At 34.9% G+C, this 17787-nt stretch overlaps 1 protein-coding gene across 2 annotated transcripts in view; it reads left to right on the top strand.

Moving 5' to 3' along the window:
• The first annotated feature begins 1407 nt into the window (after positions 1-1407).
• The window catches only part of SI (sucrase-isomaltase), a 159608-nt gene continuing 143228 nt past the window's right edge, over positions 1408-17787 (top strand). For both annotated transcript variants that reach the window (XM_086674659.1, XM_086674658.1), the window contains exon 1: positions 1408-1600. The gene's annotated coding sequence lies outside the window, so the exon portion shown is untranslated. The remainder of the gene's footprint in view (positions 1601-17787) is intronic.

The following is a 17787-nucleotide window of genomic DNA, read 5'->3' as shown; positions in this document are numbered from 1 at the left end:
AAATAAAATTAGAAAATGGCCAAGAAATAAGAGACCTTTCACTGATAAGGATATACAGATGACAAATAAGCACAAGCATGTTCAACATCATTTGGGATGTGCAAATGATGAGATATCACTTACGAGAATGCCTAAAATAAAAAAAAATATTGGGGCGCCTGGGTGGCGCAGTCGGTTAAGCCTCCGACTTCAGCCAGGTCACGATCTCACGGTCCGTGAGTTCGAGCCCTGCGTCGGGCTCTGGGCTGATGGCTCAGAGCCTGGAGCCTGTTTCCGATTCTGTGTCTCCCTCTCTCTCTGCCCCTCCCCCATTCATGCTTTGTCTCTCTCTGTCCCAAAAATAAATAAACGTTGAAAAAAAAAATTAAAAAAAAAATATTGCCATCACTCATACACTGCTGATGGGAATGCAAAATGGGACAGCCACTCCCAAAAAGGTGTGCAGTTTTCATAAAACTAAACATGTAACTACCATACTATTCAGAAACTTCACCCCTGGTCATTCATAGCAGGGAAATGAAAACTCATCGTTCATGAAGAAACATGTATACGAATATTTATACAAGCTTTATTTGTATCATCCCAACAATATATATAAATATAAATATCTAGTTCCAGAATCCCTTTCTTACCACCTTCATTACTGCTATTCCGGGTCAAGCCACCAGCATGCCCCTTAATTCTTGCAATGCATGTCTTTATTTATTTATTTATTTATTTATTTATTTAAAATTTCTTTTAAATGTTTTTATTTATTTTTGAGACAGAGAGAGGCAGAGCATGAGCAGGGGAGGGGTAGAGAGAGAGGGAGACACAGAATCAGAAGCAGGCTCCAGGCTCTGCGCTGTCAGCACAGAGCCTGATGCGGGGCTCAAACTCATGGACTGTGAGATCATGACCTGAGCCGAAGCCTGGTGCTTAACCGACTGAGCCACCCAGGTGCCCCTGCATGTCCCTATTTATAAGTGATACCCTACGTCTTGGTCTCCTCACAAAAACCAGAGCCTTACTAAACTGAAACTAGACTGATAGCGTGACTTCCCTGCTCAGAAATGCAGCAGGTTCCATTTTTCTCTACGTAAAGCCAAAATCCTTTAAGAGTCTACAAAGCACAAGACCAGGCCCCCAATTTCCCCCTCTGAATTCATCTCGTTTGCACCGCTCACGCCGCACCTGTTTCCTTCTTAAGGGGAGGCCACGTCCTGAGGAGCCCAATGTGCGCGCCTTCTCTTCCCCACCTCAGCTCCATCAGTAATGCAGGGACAGGCGTGGACCCCAGGCCCACCTCCGACTCCTCTAGTCACCTCCCTCAGCATTTCCCGGGACAGATTCACCTCACAGATCCTAGGATTGAAAGGAACGTTGCCCCGAAGCCAGCCAGCGGAAGCGGCTCAGGCCCTGGGGCGGGATCTCAGGGCCCCGGTACCCGGATGGAGGTCAAAGGTGGGTGCGTTTCTAACTGGCACTTGCCGGCTATTGTCCGCCACGCGTAAGAGGCGGTCAGGGGCGGTGGGCACCCAGCACTGAGAACACAGCCTTGGGGCCCCGCAGGCAATCTACTCCACACTGCTGTCGTGCGGGTTGTTTCTCCAGACTCAGGGTAAGTGCCTGCTTAGGTTCTGTGTTTCCTCCTGTCCCTCTACTGGGGTATTCGTCCCGTCCCCGCTACGCATGTGGTTCATTCGCTCCCTGTTGTCAAGGCCTTGCTAAAATCGTATGTTCTCCAGAAGGCTTCCTCTGTTAAGGATATTTCATTGTATAACTCCTATCCCCTACCTTGCGATCCATGTCCCTTAACTTACTTTTTCTGTGTTAAAAACACTATTCACTTTCTGAGGTAGGGTTTGGGTTTGGGTTTTGTTTTGGGGGGTTTTTTTTTGTTTGTTTTGCTATTTTGTTTTGTATTTTTTATTCGTTCACTTTTTTAAATGTTCTGTGACATTTTACTAAAAGATAACTTTCTAAGGGGCAAGGGAAAAAATTCTCTAGCCATATCAGCTTCAGCTCTTAGGTCACAGCAGAGGACTTTGTGTCCTACTTTAGATCTGGCCCTTTTCTTCATGCTCATTGTTCCTGTCTATATTCAAGCAAACATCCTTCACGTGAACTACCGCAGTAGCCTTCAGTCTTGAGTCTCTCTAGTGGCCTGTTTTATCTATTTAGAGAATTTTCTAAAATGGAAATTTGATTGTATTACTCCCCTTTCTGATACCATGCAATGTTTTCCCGTTGCTCTTAGGTTTGCATAAAGTTGAGTGAGAAAGCTCATTTGAGAAGTAGGACAGTGGAGCATGCTTAAGGACACAATTAAGCTTGGAGATCATGGAATTATTCCCATTCCAGTGGGGGAAATGCTTTGGAGAGTGGTGATGGATTTTCATTCCAGTGAAAATGCTTTGGAGAGTGGTGATGGTAGTGACCCGTGGCACTCTAGAATTTTAAGCAACACGCACAACTGTGTGTGTCAGGCCTGATCCAGTCTGGGGAAGTGAATTTCTCTGGCATCCTTCAGTCTTTCATGTTTAAACACAGAGAAGGCAGTCAGTGGGATTCTCTGAGGGTTTTTGTTTTTCCAGTAGTTGAACAGTTTTGAGGAAGTTGCAAGTTTATTAGCATTAAAGGAAGACATTGTGAGGATTAAAAACAAACTAAAAATGAGAGAAGTGAAACTAGGTGGTGTGTGTGCAATTGTTCAGAGGGATTTATAAGATTCCTTGGTATTTAGCAAAGATAGTATCCTCAGATTTTGATGGCAGAAGGGTAGACAGGGAGGTCACTATTGATCTGTACCCTGGTCTCCAGGTGCTGAGGCAAGAATTTGAGATCATGTAGAATCACTAACACATAAAATTATGAAGCTGGAAGATACCTTATTTATATCTTAATTTGTAGTTAGTACACTCAGTATATAATTAGTAGTATATTTATAGCCATTTCATTCTAGGTAAACTGTGAATGTTTTTGCTAATTTAAAATACCTGTATTTCAAGATGGAATGTAGAGGGGCACCTGGGTGGCTCAGTCGGTTCAGTGTCCGACTTCGGCTCAGGTCATGATCTCACATTTTGTGGGTTCAAGCCCCACATTGGGCGGGCTCTGTGCTGACAGCTTGCTCAGAGTCTGGAGCCTGCTTTGGATTCTGTGTCTCCTCTCTCTGCTACTCTGCCGCTTGCACTCTGTCTCTGTTTCTCAAAAGTAAATAAATGTTAAAAAGTTATTTTAAGAGATGGAATGTGGATAAAAGTGTTGTGTCATTTTGTAAATAATGTCACATTCCTATTAATAGAGTAGACTAATTTCCATTAGAACATGGATCATAACTGCCTTATTTGTTATTCCGAGTTCCTAGAGCAGTATCTGGGAGCATGCTTTTTAATTTATTTTTTTGAATAAATAATAACATTTGTCATTTTATATAATTTTTGTTTCATACAATTTTTCCATTTTGCCACACTAGTGGCCATTTGCCACACTAAAGTTTAAAAAAATTTTACCTGAGTGAGAATTTCACAATATTATGGTCTATTTATAACATCCTGTGAAAAAGAACATATGAAGGACAGTTTGAAGGATGGTTGTTCATGGTAGATTGCCTTGAAGTTAAAAGAAAGGAACGTCCTGTTATGATGTATTATAACTTAGATTATATAATAGGTAGTAGATAGTCCTTGTTGTGCAGTGAATTGAAAATATATTTAGGTTTTATTTTATATTTCAGTGGATATACTTCTTTGAAGAACATCATTCCTATTATTTTAAATTAGAGCTAAAGGGAAATATATCGAATCCAAAATTCAGATAATAATATACGACAGGAAGATATCTGTTTTAATTAATGGAGAGTAAAATTCATTAGGGGCTGTTAAGCACTAGTAAATTTTCAATATAGGGTAAAAAAATGCAAAAATTCATCTCAAGAAAATGGTAAAGACTTGGGCATACGATTCAAAGGAAAAGTTTATATTTGAATATAACTGAAATATCAACTTAGTGAAGTTGAATAGTTTATTTTCAAGAATATATAAAGATTTTCCAGTTGAAATTTAATACTAAATTTTGAAATGTGGTTCACTCATTACCTACTTACTGAGAGCCTACATTATACTAAGATATGGAATCAAAGCAAAATCCTTATCAACACACACACACACACACACATACACACACACACAAACACACACACACAAACCACATCCCTCCTACATATTATGTACATATTTATGTGTATACTACATGTATACGTGTACCTATATAATAACTATATCTACTTACATATGCCTGTGAGCCTTTTACATACACACACATATATACTTACTACCTAAAATATATATATTTATATATTTTTGAGACTTAAGGGCAACTCCTAAAATAATGGAAATTAAAACTGAAGACTCAAGCCATTATGAATGGGAAAGTAATTTTATAATTTTAATAACATATGAATAAACATGGAGGTAAAAGCCATTATCCAAGATTTAAAAATAAATAAAATAATCATGATAATGAAAGGTCTATATGATTTTATCAAATGATACTGTCTAAGCCATAGCAGGTTCAATATGCAGATTTCTCCAGAATTGTATCTTAGGTATGTAGAAGCATTCATATTGGAACATGTGCTCAATTTTTAATTAGTACTTTGTCATAATTTTAATTGCATTTCTGCAAGGTTTTTTTTTTTTTATGTTATCTCTGAAAGATTCACCTTGCTACAATGATTATTCAATTTTAAAAGCATTTTGTTTTCAAAATGTTGTGAAAGAAAAGGAGCCACATTAATAAATTATTTAGCCTATTTTAAGATGGCACTGCATAAATACTCTGCTAGACCTTCTCTCTCCTTCCTGGAAACCTCTCTTTGTGAGATGCATTGACTCTTTCAAGACTGTCAAGGTGCTCTTTAGTAAATGGCTTCATAGGGCATCAATTTTTATGGAAACCAATGCTGATTGCTTTTCTTTATCAGCCATTCTCAAAAGTATTTTTCTCCTCAAAAAAAGATCAGAAAAAATTGAATAAATGGAATGAATGAAATATTTATCTTTCCCTTGGTAAGTTTGATGTGTAGATTTATATACCAAATGTATTTTGTTTTCTGGGTCTTGTTGGTTTAATTAATGCAGGTGCCCTGCAAAAGTACATTTCTCACCATGTGGGGAGAACTTGACTTATAATTGTGTGTGTTATCTAATCATTTTTATGACTGATTATCATTGGATTTATGTACTGGGCAAAGATCAATTTAAAACATGCTGTTATAATGTAGCTTGTTATTAAATGGAATCACTTTTATGTCAGACCTTGTCCTCCAAAATATTTAAAGCACATGCTGTAAAAACTTGATAAACTGTTCACCTGAAAATAAAGTGATCATATTACATACGGATTAGGAAGTACAAGAATGAGGAAAGTGTATAGGATGGGATAAAAAGTCAAGTCAGGAGTCCAGAAGACAGGAGAAAGAGAAAAAGAAGGATGGTAGGCAGGAAACAGAATATTATGTATATACTGAAAGAATTAAAAAAATTCAACAAAACAATGTATTGTTACTTGTTAATTAGCTAGTCTCTTTCCTAGCTTGTTCTGTATTTGTGACAGTATTTGTTACAATATTAGAATTTTAAAAATTAAATCACTGTTCTTACATATGTAATGTGTAATATTCTTCCTCCCTTACCTCTACTTTACTACCAACTCATTTCTGCCAGTCCAGAAATATTCTTGAAAAACTCCTTCTGAGGATGGAGTAAGGTACACACACACACACACACACACACACACACACACACACTTGCAATTGACTAAATCAAGTGATTATGCTTTAGGAATTGTAGCATTTAAGGAAAAATTATTGCTTCTTTTAGATTGTGGCCATAGTAATTCCTTTAAAGGAGTAATCAAAACTCAATGTCAAATGGTTCTGAGGAAGGTTTTCTAATAATTCTTTTATTATTTGTTTACTTTGGGAGAAATGCTTTTATAGATAGTCGACATAACACTGTCATACAGATGCATCTGTGTTTCTGGGGCATGATACAGTTTCTGTGACTTCAGTGATAGTGGAAGAATCCTCTCTGGATCAGGTTTAGGGTCATTAAAATATAAAGGTTCCCCAAATGGTTTCAGCATGTGAATTGCCTAAGAATCTAGTTAAATACAGATTCTTGGGCCACTGCTTTTAAGATTTGGATCCATTGTTTCTGAGTTGGGTCCAAGAGTCTGTTTTTGATTAGTATTCGAAATAATTCTTTGTGGTTCTTTAAGGAACTCTACTTTAGTAAAACTGAAGTAAGCCTTGCTATAACAAGCCAGAAGGCTGCTTCTCTGGTAATATCTATTCTGGGTATCAGAAATTTTAGGTAATTGTCAGCATCTGTACTCATTTTGGACAACTTTCTATAACCATAACTGAAATGATTCAATAATTTTGAATTTGTGAAGAAAACAAAAATAATTAATTAAAGTGCTGAGGTTAGTTTATTCGGTGAGAGCTATATTCACTGTATATTTAACCTCAGTAAGTGTTAATAACCAAAACAAGTGGATATTGTAATGCATTCCTTTGAATTCAGAAATCAGTAACTGCTTGGGACACTAGAATTCCTTTTTTAAATTAGTAAATTTGCTTTTCCCAATAGGTAGTGAAATTATATAGTGCTGTTTGTTTGCTAGTGGTGTTTGTTTGTTTTGTTTTTCTTCAAAGATATAAAATCACTTTCAAAGTCCTTAAAGCTTTTTCTTTGTTTTTGAGCAAAGTACTTAAGTTGGAAGTTAGGAATAGTAGTATTGCGGTGTTTTGCCTCCCTAGGAAGGTGACATTGAAAGTGCCCATGCCATATTTTTTATTTTCTTTTACTCCATTGCCTGATTGTAATGAACCAAAGTAGGAGATCTTTAGTCTTTGCTTGTATTTATTCTTTTTTGAATTCTGGATTAGGATTCGTCAATGGCATGCCGACATATTTGGAATTCTAGAAAACAGAAGTACGTAAAACTTTGGACAATTCAAAGAGTAGTAGAAATTTGAGGGGCATCTGGGTGGCTCAGTCAGTTAAGCATCCAACTTTGGCTCAGGTCATGATCTCACAGGTTGTGACTTCAAGCCCCACATTGGACTCTCTGCTGTCATCACGGAGCCCACTTCAGATCCTCTGTCTTCCTCTCTCTTTGCCCCTCCACGCCCCCCTCCCCCACCTTTCTTTCTCAAAAATAAATAGAAAGAAATTTGGGTTGGAAGAATCTCACTTGGAAAGCTGAGTAGAAAAAATGATTATTAAGAGGGACTGGGGAAACAAAAGCTCTGATGCTCAAATGTGCTCATTTTAGGAATCACCTGGTAAAGTTGTCAAATATACAGATTCAGGAGGTCTTAGGTGGGCCGTGGAATCTATATGTTTAAAAATTGCACAGACTATTTTATTACAACTAAAGTTATAAAACTGGTAAACCCTGAAACAGAAATAGTTTTGGATTAGCTTGGTGAGGGCATGTTGGTAAAGGTCATCTCAGTTGAATCTGAGGAGTTGATGACCTGGGTGACCAGATATGGGTGAGTAATAGGTTCTTATTCACAGTGCTTCTATAGTTGCAATAAACTTTTTAAATTAAACATTATTGAGAGTATAATTTATTTACAATAAAATGTACTCATTTTAGGTTTACCTTTGTTTTGTCTCTATGCAGTTATAGTGATGAAATACTTGGTACATAATAATGTTTTGAGGAAGTATTTGTTACTTTTTAAAAATTGAAAATAATTCTCCATTTGGTTTTTTCAAAAAAACCTCAATAACAGAAAACCTCAGGAAATGCCTTGGGATATCTGTTGATAACTTCTAGTAGTTTGATTATTTTGATAGTATGACTATCTTCAAATCTGATTACTTAGTCGTGGTGTAAACAAATTATTTTCCTACCCTTCTTTCAGTGCTGAGTTGAAGTTTCACCTTTGAAGACATTATACTGTGTGTACTATTGAAGTTATTCTAGTATTGAAAACATAGGATAGTCCCAGCACTTTTAGCAAAGAACTAAAGAATGCTATAGTGAATGTTTTTATAACTCTCAATCAGAATGTCTTTCATCTTACATTTGTAGAAATTTAGGAGTTTTGTCAATACTACAGAATGCTATGTATATTGCCCTGTTATTTCTTAAAATTATGTAACTCCTGCATTCCACAAGCATTTAGGGTACTCAGGACATGTTTATTCTAGGTGCTGTGAACTAAATAGGTAGTAGAGGGTTGACAGTACTATCAGGTATCATCAAATTCAGATCTTTGCCCAGCAAGCCTATAAAAAAATTAGAACACACTGCTATAACAGGACTGTAATATATGGCTTTATTTCATTTATATTTGCTTAACAAATAAACATAAGCATGAAATCTCTTTGATCCAAGAAATATTCTTGATCTATGTTTTATCATCAATTATTGCATAAGTTCAATACTTAAGAACATGTATCTAACTCAGTGACTATAAATGCTCCATGGATCTTGAAATGGTTTTCAAATATAAGTTTCTAAATTCTGGATAAAGTTTGGAAGTAAGGCATGTATTTGAGTAATTTACTTTGATTTTAAATAAATTTCTATCGACCATAATGGAATGTTGTTTATTTTACTTCATAGTCTTACTGAAATCCATTTTATCTGAATGGAAGATACTCCTTCTATAGTTCATTGCACATATAATTTCTAAGACTTGTTTTCCTACTCTAATCTCCAGTAATACTATTGTATTATGTTTTCCTGTTTATCAATGAGGCTTCAAATTTTTTTATTGTTGTTCGTTGGCTTAGTAATTATGGCTATAGGACACTGCCATATTTTCTCTTTAGTTTCCTCTCTTTGTTTAGATGACTTCTCAAAACCTAACTTTGATTTCTGACCAGTGTTTATGTATGTGAAAACATATCTTTTGGACAATAAGAATGAAGTATAAGGTCACCCCGATAAGATAAACTTTGGGTGTGAGGGAAGTAGGAACAAATGTCATAACCAAAGGGAAAATTTAAGCACAAAATTATTTGATGCCCTAAATATGAGTTCTTCAATAAACCATTTGTATGAATTATTATACAGTTTCTTAGCCAAAGTGACTGTGAATTGCCAATGTTCTCAAACCAGAATCATTTCTAAAGATTATGTTTATTATACATTTTTTGATGTATTTAATTTGAGGAAAATAAATATTCAAGTTATTTCAAATATCCCAAAAACATGTTGAAATTAAATGCATAGAAAAGGACACATTCTCTTAACCAAAAGTAATATATAAATCCCCATATATATTACAAAACACATATATATATAATCAAGTTACTAATTTCCAGTGCATGTTGTGCCATTCATCTTTTATTGTCCTAAAGTTTACATCCCGACCTTCCCGTCTCACAAGAATCCAAGACAAAGTTAAATACTATATATTTTTGTTTTCAAATTATTTTGCTAAATAATACTTTTATTTATCTTTTTATTTATTTTTAAAAGTTTATTTATTTATTTTGAGAGAGATAGTGCAAGTCAGGAAGGAGCAGAGAGAGAGGGAGAGAGAATCCCAAGCAGGCTTCACAATGTCAGCATGGAGCCCAATTCTGGGATTGAATTCACAAAGCATGAGATTGTGACCTGAGCCGAAATCAAGAGTCAGATGCTTAACCTACTGAGCCACTCATGTGCCCTGAAATAATACTTTTATTTAAAGGGGCAGGAAAAGATGTATTATAAAAATGAATGATACCGTATTTCAACTTTTACTGCTTTAAGGCAATTGAAGGTTTATAAGAAACTCTAAAGTCAACATACTGTAAAGCCTCAAAGTAGTTAAGACTTTTTTAAGTTATATAATAAAAACTACAAAATTTATATTGAACAAAGACAATTTAAGAAAATGTATATATGTACGTATCTTTTTATATTGCTATCAAGGAAATTCTGTTTGACAATGTATTGTATGAGGTTGTGAATAGATTATTAAAATTAATTAGACAACAGATGCAGTGTTTTCTGTCTGTAACAATCTATGTCTCTGATCAAATCATTTGTATCAAGGACACAAAGCCAAGAAATAACAGACAAAAACTTAGTCTTCGATCTGTGGCCCCAAAGCCCGTGATCTGATTTACCATGACACACTATCTTTCATGAAAATAAGATTTATCTTTGCTTTATACTTGAGATAAACTGAGACAAAGAGAGGTTAAGATACCCACCTAAGATACAAAGCTTCTAATTCTGATTCTAGTTCCTTTTTCTACACCAAGCAACCTACCAAAGTGAATGGCTCATGAAGTTTGGTAGTAATAAGAAGGAGAAGACTCTGGAAACAATACCCGGTGTGTGTGTAGGGGAGAGGGGGGGGAGGAGGCTTTCAGCAGATCTAGCTTTTTTTCCCCCAAATTTAGGAATGGTAACACAGGTACATAATACATATTAAGCAAACTGTTTTGCTCCTGGCTTTTTTCCATTGGAGGTTCTTTCATACTAGTCACTACATATCTGCCTTTCTTTTAAATAGTCAGTAAGAGGGAACACCTGTCCATGAAAAATAAAGATGCCACAAGTACACCTATAGTCATCTTCTAAGGATGAATAAGTCCTTAAACATTATAGCTGGTATTTGAAAATTCACAGGCTGATGTAAATGATTACCTTGGAATTTGTGGAAGTGGGTAGGAAGACTTAAATTGTACTGGATATGAAACAATATCTGTTACATGCATCCTTAATTATCTACTTAATTCAAAAACTATTACATCCCTCCTATATTTCTCGTCTCTATGATTGAGAAAGAGGTGAAATATGCTTTAATTGGCAAAGTACCTCATTGGAAACAGGTCACTATTATAGCATGTGATTCCTGCGTGTACACTCTCACAATCAAGGCAGTATCTTTGTAAATACAAATGACCTGATGAACTCTGAGACTTCACCCAGATAATTCAGACAGTACTAAGGAGTTTATTCATGCCAGCGTTTTGCATGAACACATTATGTACTGCTTAAAATATAAGATAGGCTAAGCTCCAGAGTTATTTATGCTTTAATGCAATGAGCATGGCCTTTGGAGATAAAAACCTTTGGCTCTTTTCACTGATTGTGTACATTGAACCTTGCCTTCCTCGCCTGTTTCTCTAGAACACCTGTTCATTTCTTTTGTGTGTGTGTGTGTGTGTGTGTGTGTGTGTGTGTGTGTGTGTGGCCAAAATAAAATAATAGAAAAAATAACACAATGTTTTATGTAAGAGCTTAGTAAATTAGAACTCTCTTTCCTTTTATCTCTCCCACTGGACACTATTTTCATTTCACAATACTACATGTTTCACCTTGCTTCAGCAATGTGCTATATATAATAACTCACCAAATATATTGTTATAATTTTAAAGTATTTTTTTCCTTGAAGTCATTTTTTTATCTTTTTTAAAAATTTTTTTTTAATGTTTATTTATTTTTGAGACAGAGAGAGGCAGAGCATGAATGGAGGAGGGTCAGAGAGAGGGAGACACAGAATCTGAAACAGGCTCCAGGCTCTGAGCTGTCAGCACAGAGCCTGACGCGGGGCTCGAACTCACGGACCGCGAGATCATGACCTGAGCCGAAGTCAGCTGCTCAACCGACTGAGCCACCCAGGCGCCCCTTCCTTGAAGTCATTTTTGTGGAAATCGTTTTTAAATGTAAATTTATTTTTTTTCCTTAACAGGAAGATAACTTTATAATGTGACCTGAAATATCCAAAATATTTCAAGTGCTTAATTTTATTTCAGTCAATATATTACTTTTTATAATAAAAAGCATAGAGTTATGTAATATTGCACATCTTCAGTGGTTAAATGGTTGTACTGATTTCTGATTATTTTTATTTTTGTTTTGATGGCTATTATGCATATGTTGGATGATTTTTAGTCATTTGCCCTCACAGATTGTTTTGGCTGTTTTTCTTAAATTTGTTTTGTTATTAGTGGACTTAAAAGAGAAAATATAGGCTCATGATATTTCAAACAATTCACTTAGGCTTGTTGGCATTTACTTGAATGTTGAAGTTGTAAGAATAGAATAGATTTTCTCCAAAGAAACAGCATGCATTCCTCACTTTTTGCTCAAAGTGACCAACAAAATTCTCAAAATGTATTTAATCTGATGTAATTGCAAACATATTTTTTGCTTAATGCAGAAAATGCATTTAGATGTTACTTACCACAATAAAACACAAATAGAAAAGGGTATAATTTAAATTTATACCTCCTTACATGCTTTTTTTAATGTTTATTTAGAGAGCAAGAGAGAGCACCAGTTGGGGAGGGTCAGAGAGAGAAAGGGAGAGAGAGAATCCCAACCAGTCTCCATGCTTAGTGAGGCTTAATCTCATGACTGCGAGATCTTGACCTGAGCCGATTTCAGGAGTCTATCAGGAATGAGGTTCTTAAACGACCGAGCCACCCAGGTGCCCCGCTACATATGTATTTTTTTATTGTTTCCTCTCTTGAATTCTTTTGTGTGAGGCTAACCTTGAAACCAAGAACATGACAATTTAAAGAACTGAATATAGTATTTGTTCTGCTGATTTTCTTTATTGATTTCTATTATCAATTTCCTTGAATTCTTTTTTAATTTTTATTGTCTCTTCTTCTGTTTACTTTAGAATTAATTTCCTCTTCTTTTTCTAGTTTCCTATGGTAGGAGTTTAGATTGTTAAATTTAATTTTTCCTCTTTTCTAATATATGCATTCAGTGCCATAAATTTTCCTCTAAGCAATACTTTCACTCCATGCCACAAATTTTGATGTGTATTTTCATTTTCATTTAGTTGAAATACTTTAAAATTTCTCCTGAGATTTCTTCATTGACCTATTCGTTATTAGGAAGTATGTTGTTTAATCTCTAAATATTTGTAATTTACATTTTTCTGTTACTGATTTCAGGTTTAATTCCATGTGGTTTGAGAGCATAAATTGTATTTTTTACATTCTTTAAATTTGTACAGGTATGTCTTATGGCCCAGAATGTGGTCTATCACTGCGAGAACCTGTTTGAACTTCTGAAAGTAAAACTCACAAAACATTGGGGGCCCCCTATGACTGCTCCCCTGGAATTTTATCTCTCAGACTCACAGTGAATCGCCAGCAACTGTGCACATACAATTTAGGTTTTCCCATCCGGTCCTGGTTTCCAGGCAGGTTTCTGCTCTGGCAGGTTGTGACTCTCTACTTGCCTGCCTTTGTCTCTAGTTTTGGCTATTGCAGTTTGTCCTGTGACCTCACTTCTCTGATGAATCAAAGAAGAGCAGTTGATTTTTTAGTTTGTTTAGTTTCTTTTTTGTTTTGTTTTGTTTTGTTTTAACTTGTTGTTAGGATGGATTGATGACTTCCAAGCTCCTAATGTGCTGGACTAGAAACTGAATCAGTGCATGTATTTTAATACCAAGGAAACCTACTTGAATAAACCCACTTGAGTAATAACAGAGAGATATACTCAAAAACACAATAGGCAATTAAAGTAGAATGCAAAAACTGGTAAAATAGTCCAAAAAATGGCAGAAAAGAGGAAATAAGTAAATGAATCATTGAGGTAAAAAAGAAAACAAATAATAAAATACTATGTATTAATATCTCCAATCAATATTACATTGCATGTAAAACAAAACAAACAAAAAAAGGTAAAACAGTGAATTGAAATATTATTGTGTGAAAAGGTTAATAAGTCTGCAAATGAGAAGAAAGAGAGAGAGAATATGAATAAGAATATTAAGAATGGAAGAGAGGATATCGCTATGTATACCAGACGCATTAAAAGAATGCTAAGTGAATGTTATGAGCAACTATATGTATATAAATTAGACAGCTTAAATTAAATGCACCAATTTGACACAAACCTCAAACTATTGAAACTTAGCCGGATGAAATACATAATCTAAGCATTTCTATAGCTACTTAAGATACTGAAATTGTAATTAAAACATTTCTCAAAAAAGAAGTTTATATGTCCATATATTTAAATTGGTGAATTCTCTCAGCCATTTAAAAATAAGTAACATAGGGGCGCTTGGGTGGCTCAGTCTGTTGAGTGTCCAACTTTGGCTCAGGTCATGATCTGGCAGTTTGTGGATTTGAGCCCCGCATCAGGCTCTATGCTGATAGCTCAGAGCCTGGAGCCTGCTTCAGAATCTGTGTCTCCCTCTCTCTCACTCCCCATCATATTCTCTCTCACTCTCTCAAAAATAAATAAACATTAAAAATTTTTTTTTGGTTCTTACTGTTTTTTTTTATCATATGAAATTTATTGTCAAATTGGTTTCCATACAACACCCAGTGCTCATCCCAAAAGATGCCTCTTCAATGCCCATCACCTACCCGCCCCTCCCTCCCACCCCCATCAACCCTCAGTTTGTTCTCAGTTTTTAAGAGTCTCTTATGCTTTGGCTCTCTCTCCCACTCTAACCTCTTTTTTTTTTTTCTTTTTTTTTCCTTCCCCTCCCCCATGGGTTTCTGTTAAGTTTCTCAGGATCCACATAAGAGGGAAAACATATGGTATCTGTCTTTCTCTGTATGGCTTATTTCACTTAGCATCACACTCTCCAGTTCCATCCACATTGCTACAAAGGGCCATATTTCATTCTTTCTCATTGCCACGTAGTACTCCATTGTGTATATAAACCACAATTTCTTTATCCATTCCTCAGTTGATGGACATTTAGGCTTTTTCCACAATTTGGCTATTATTGAGAGTGCTGCTATAAACATTGGGGTACAAGTGCCCCTATGCATCAGTACTCCTGTATCCCTTGGGTAAATTCCTAGCAGTGCTACTGCTGGGTCATAGGGTAGGCCTATTAAAAAAAAATTTTAAATAAAATATAAGTAACATTAATTCTATACACTATAGTATACTTACCAAATATTTTTTTATGAAGCCAGCATAATTCTAATACTACAACCAGAAAAATAAGAAAAACAAACTGCAGAGTAGTATCTGTTCTGCACAGAGGCAAAAATCCTCAACAGAATGTTGGCAAGTTGAATTTAGCAACACATTAAAAACAAAACAAAACTCAAAGACTAAGTTGAAGTGGGGTTTATCCCAGTATGTAAGAATATGCTATATTAAAAAATCAGTAATTCATGACATGATTATATTAATGTTTTTTTTGACAACATTCAGCATGCATTCATGACAGGAATGCTCAACAAACTTGGAATAAAAAGAAACTTCCCCAATCTGATAAGGGACATATATTTAAAAATCTGCAGCTATCATCATTCTTAATGTTGAAAGATTGAATGTTTTTCCTTTAATAACAGGGAAAAAGCAAAGATATGCACTCTCATCATTTCTATTAGACATTGTTCTGGAAGTTTTAGCCAGTATAATAAGATAAGAAAAAGAAATAAAAGTCACACACATTGGAAAGGAAGAAATATAACTACCCTATTCATAGATGATATTGTCTACCTAGAAAATCCCAAGGAATCTTGACAGTTTTATGTGTAAACCTGGCTGGGCTATAATATACAGTCATTAAATCAACACTAAGGTGTTGCACTGAAGATATTTAGTAAATGTGAATAACATCTACAATCAATTGACTTTATAAAGGAGATTATTCTTTATAATGTGGATGACCTAAGTCAATCAGTTGGAAACCCTTAAAAACCAAACTGAGGTTTCCCTGAGGACAAGGAAATTCTGCCTCAACTCCCACCTGAGAATTTCCAACCTACTGGCTTGCTGTACAAATGTTGGACTTGCCAAATTAAAAAATTGCAAAAGTCAATTCCTCAAAATCCATCCATACATATGTACATATATACATGCACACACATATACATAAACACACACAAACATATATACATATATATGTAATTTTTTTCTGTTTATCTGGAAAACCTTGATGATACAGAATCTAAAAAAAAAAAAAACTAGAATGAATGAATTCAACAAAGAGTGTACAAGGTCAACACATAAGAATCAATCATATTTCTATGTACTAATAATGAACACTTGGAAACAAAAATTTTTAATTCAGTACTACTTACAGCAACTCCAAAAAATGAAATGTTAAGGTACAAATTTAATAAAACATGTGAAGCATCTGTATTCAGAAAATACACAGTAGTGACGAAGGAAATCAAATTTTTAGAAGACCTAAATATCTGGAGAGACCTATCATTTCATGAATTGGGAGACTCACCATAATAAATATCTCAAATCTCCTCAAATATATGGATACAATGCAATTCCAATTAATATTCCAGAAATATTTTTATTGATATAAACAAGCTAATTTTAAATTTTATATGGATAGGCAAAGAAAAATTGCTCATGGGAGTGCAAAATGGTATAGCAACTGAAACAGTTTGGCAATTTCTTATAAATTGATACATACACTTGCTACATAACTCAGTAATTCTACTCCTGAATATTTACCCTGAACAAATTAAAATTTGTATTTACTCAATAAATTTGTTCTTCATCAGCTATATGGGTAAGCAAACTATGATACATTGACACAATGGAATACTACTCATTAATAAAAATGAACACAGCATTAATATAAACAGTTTGGATGAATCTCAAAGACATTATGCTGAGTGAAAGAAGACAGTATTAAAATGATACACAGTGTATGATTCTATTTATAAGACTTTCATGAAAATTCCAAGCTATGGAAATGGGGAAGAGTAGAATTGTTTAGGAATGGGGGAAGGTTCGACTACATAGGGGCAGCAAAAAGGAGTTTTGGTGATTTTTTTAATTGTCCGTTACCCTGGTTGTGGTTGTGGCTATATGAATCAACACGTATGTTAAAACTCATAAAAGTGGGGCACCTGGGTGGCTCAGTCAGTAAAGCGTCTGACTTTGGCTCAGGTCATGATCTCGCGTTTTGTGAGTTCGAGCCCCGTGTGGGGTTCTGTGCTGACAGCTCAGAGCCTGGAGCCTGCTTCCGATTCTGTATCTCCCTTTCTCTGTGCTCCTCCCCTGTTCACTCTCTGTCTCTGTCTCTCTCAAAAATACACGTTAAAAAATTAAAAAAAAAAAACTCATAAAAGTGTACACCATCAAAAGGCAGGTTTACTTTATGTTTATTAAAAAAAAGACAAAAAGAAAAAAATATTCAACAAGATTTTCCTCTGGCACACAAAATCATCTTCCACTCCTTTCACCCACATAGCTTTTACCATGTTTTAATATACTTTAAAAACATACTTATTTGACATGTTTGTTGTGTTACTTTTCCACTAGGATGTAAGCTCCAATGTATAACAGGGATTTATCTTTCTTTTTTTTTTTTCCTAGTGATTTAGGTCCGATACCTGAAGAGTGCATTACAATAATATATACTCAATAAATATTAGTTGGGTGAATAAAGCATTTTAGAACATAGTAAAAGTATGTTTAAATATTTCCATTTTAATTCAAAGGGCATAATGATAGTTCAGTGAAAACTGATACTTTCTGCTCAAATGTTTTCATGAAGTATAATTGCTGTAAAATAGATAATTTAGTGGAAAAGAAAGACTTGTTGCACTTTGATCTCTTATCGTAGTGAACTTTGTATTCTTGATTTATCACAGTGAACTTTATGTTGTTAATCTGTATTTTATGTTTATACCCTTCATAGTAGGAAATTAGTTACTGTAAAAATTACTGTAGTATGTCAGTGCTGTATTTTATCAAGAATGCATGAATTCAAAATATTTCATTGTATTCTAGTGTACCAACAATTATACAGTTATACATTTTTTCTCCTAGAGACATTTAATTTTCTGAATTATAAATGGAAAACGC

This window comes from Puma concolor, chromosome C2 (assembly GCF_028749965.1).
Source record: "Puma concolor isolate L17-30 chromosome C2, mPumCon1.1.hap2, whole genome shotgun sequence".
NCBI classification, from domain to species: Eukaryota; Metazoa; Chordata; class Mammalia; order Carnivora; family Felidae; genus Puma; species Puma concolor.
The sequence above is the reverse complement of the archived record's forward strand: the minus strand, read 5'-3'. Positions and strand labels throughout refer to the sequence as shown.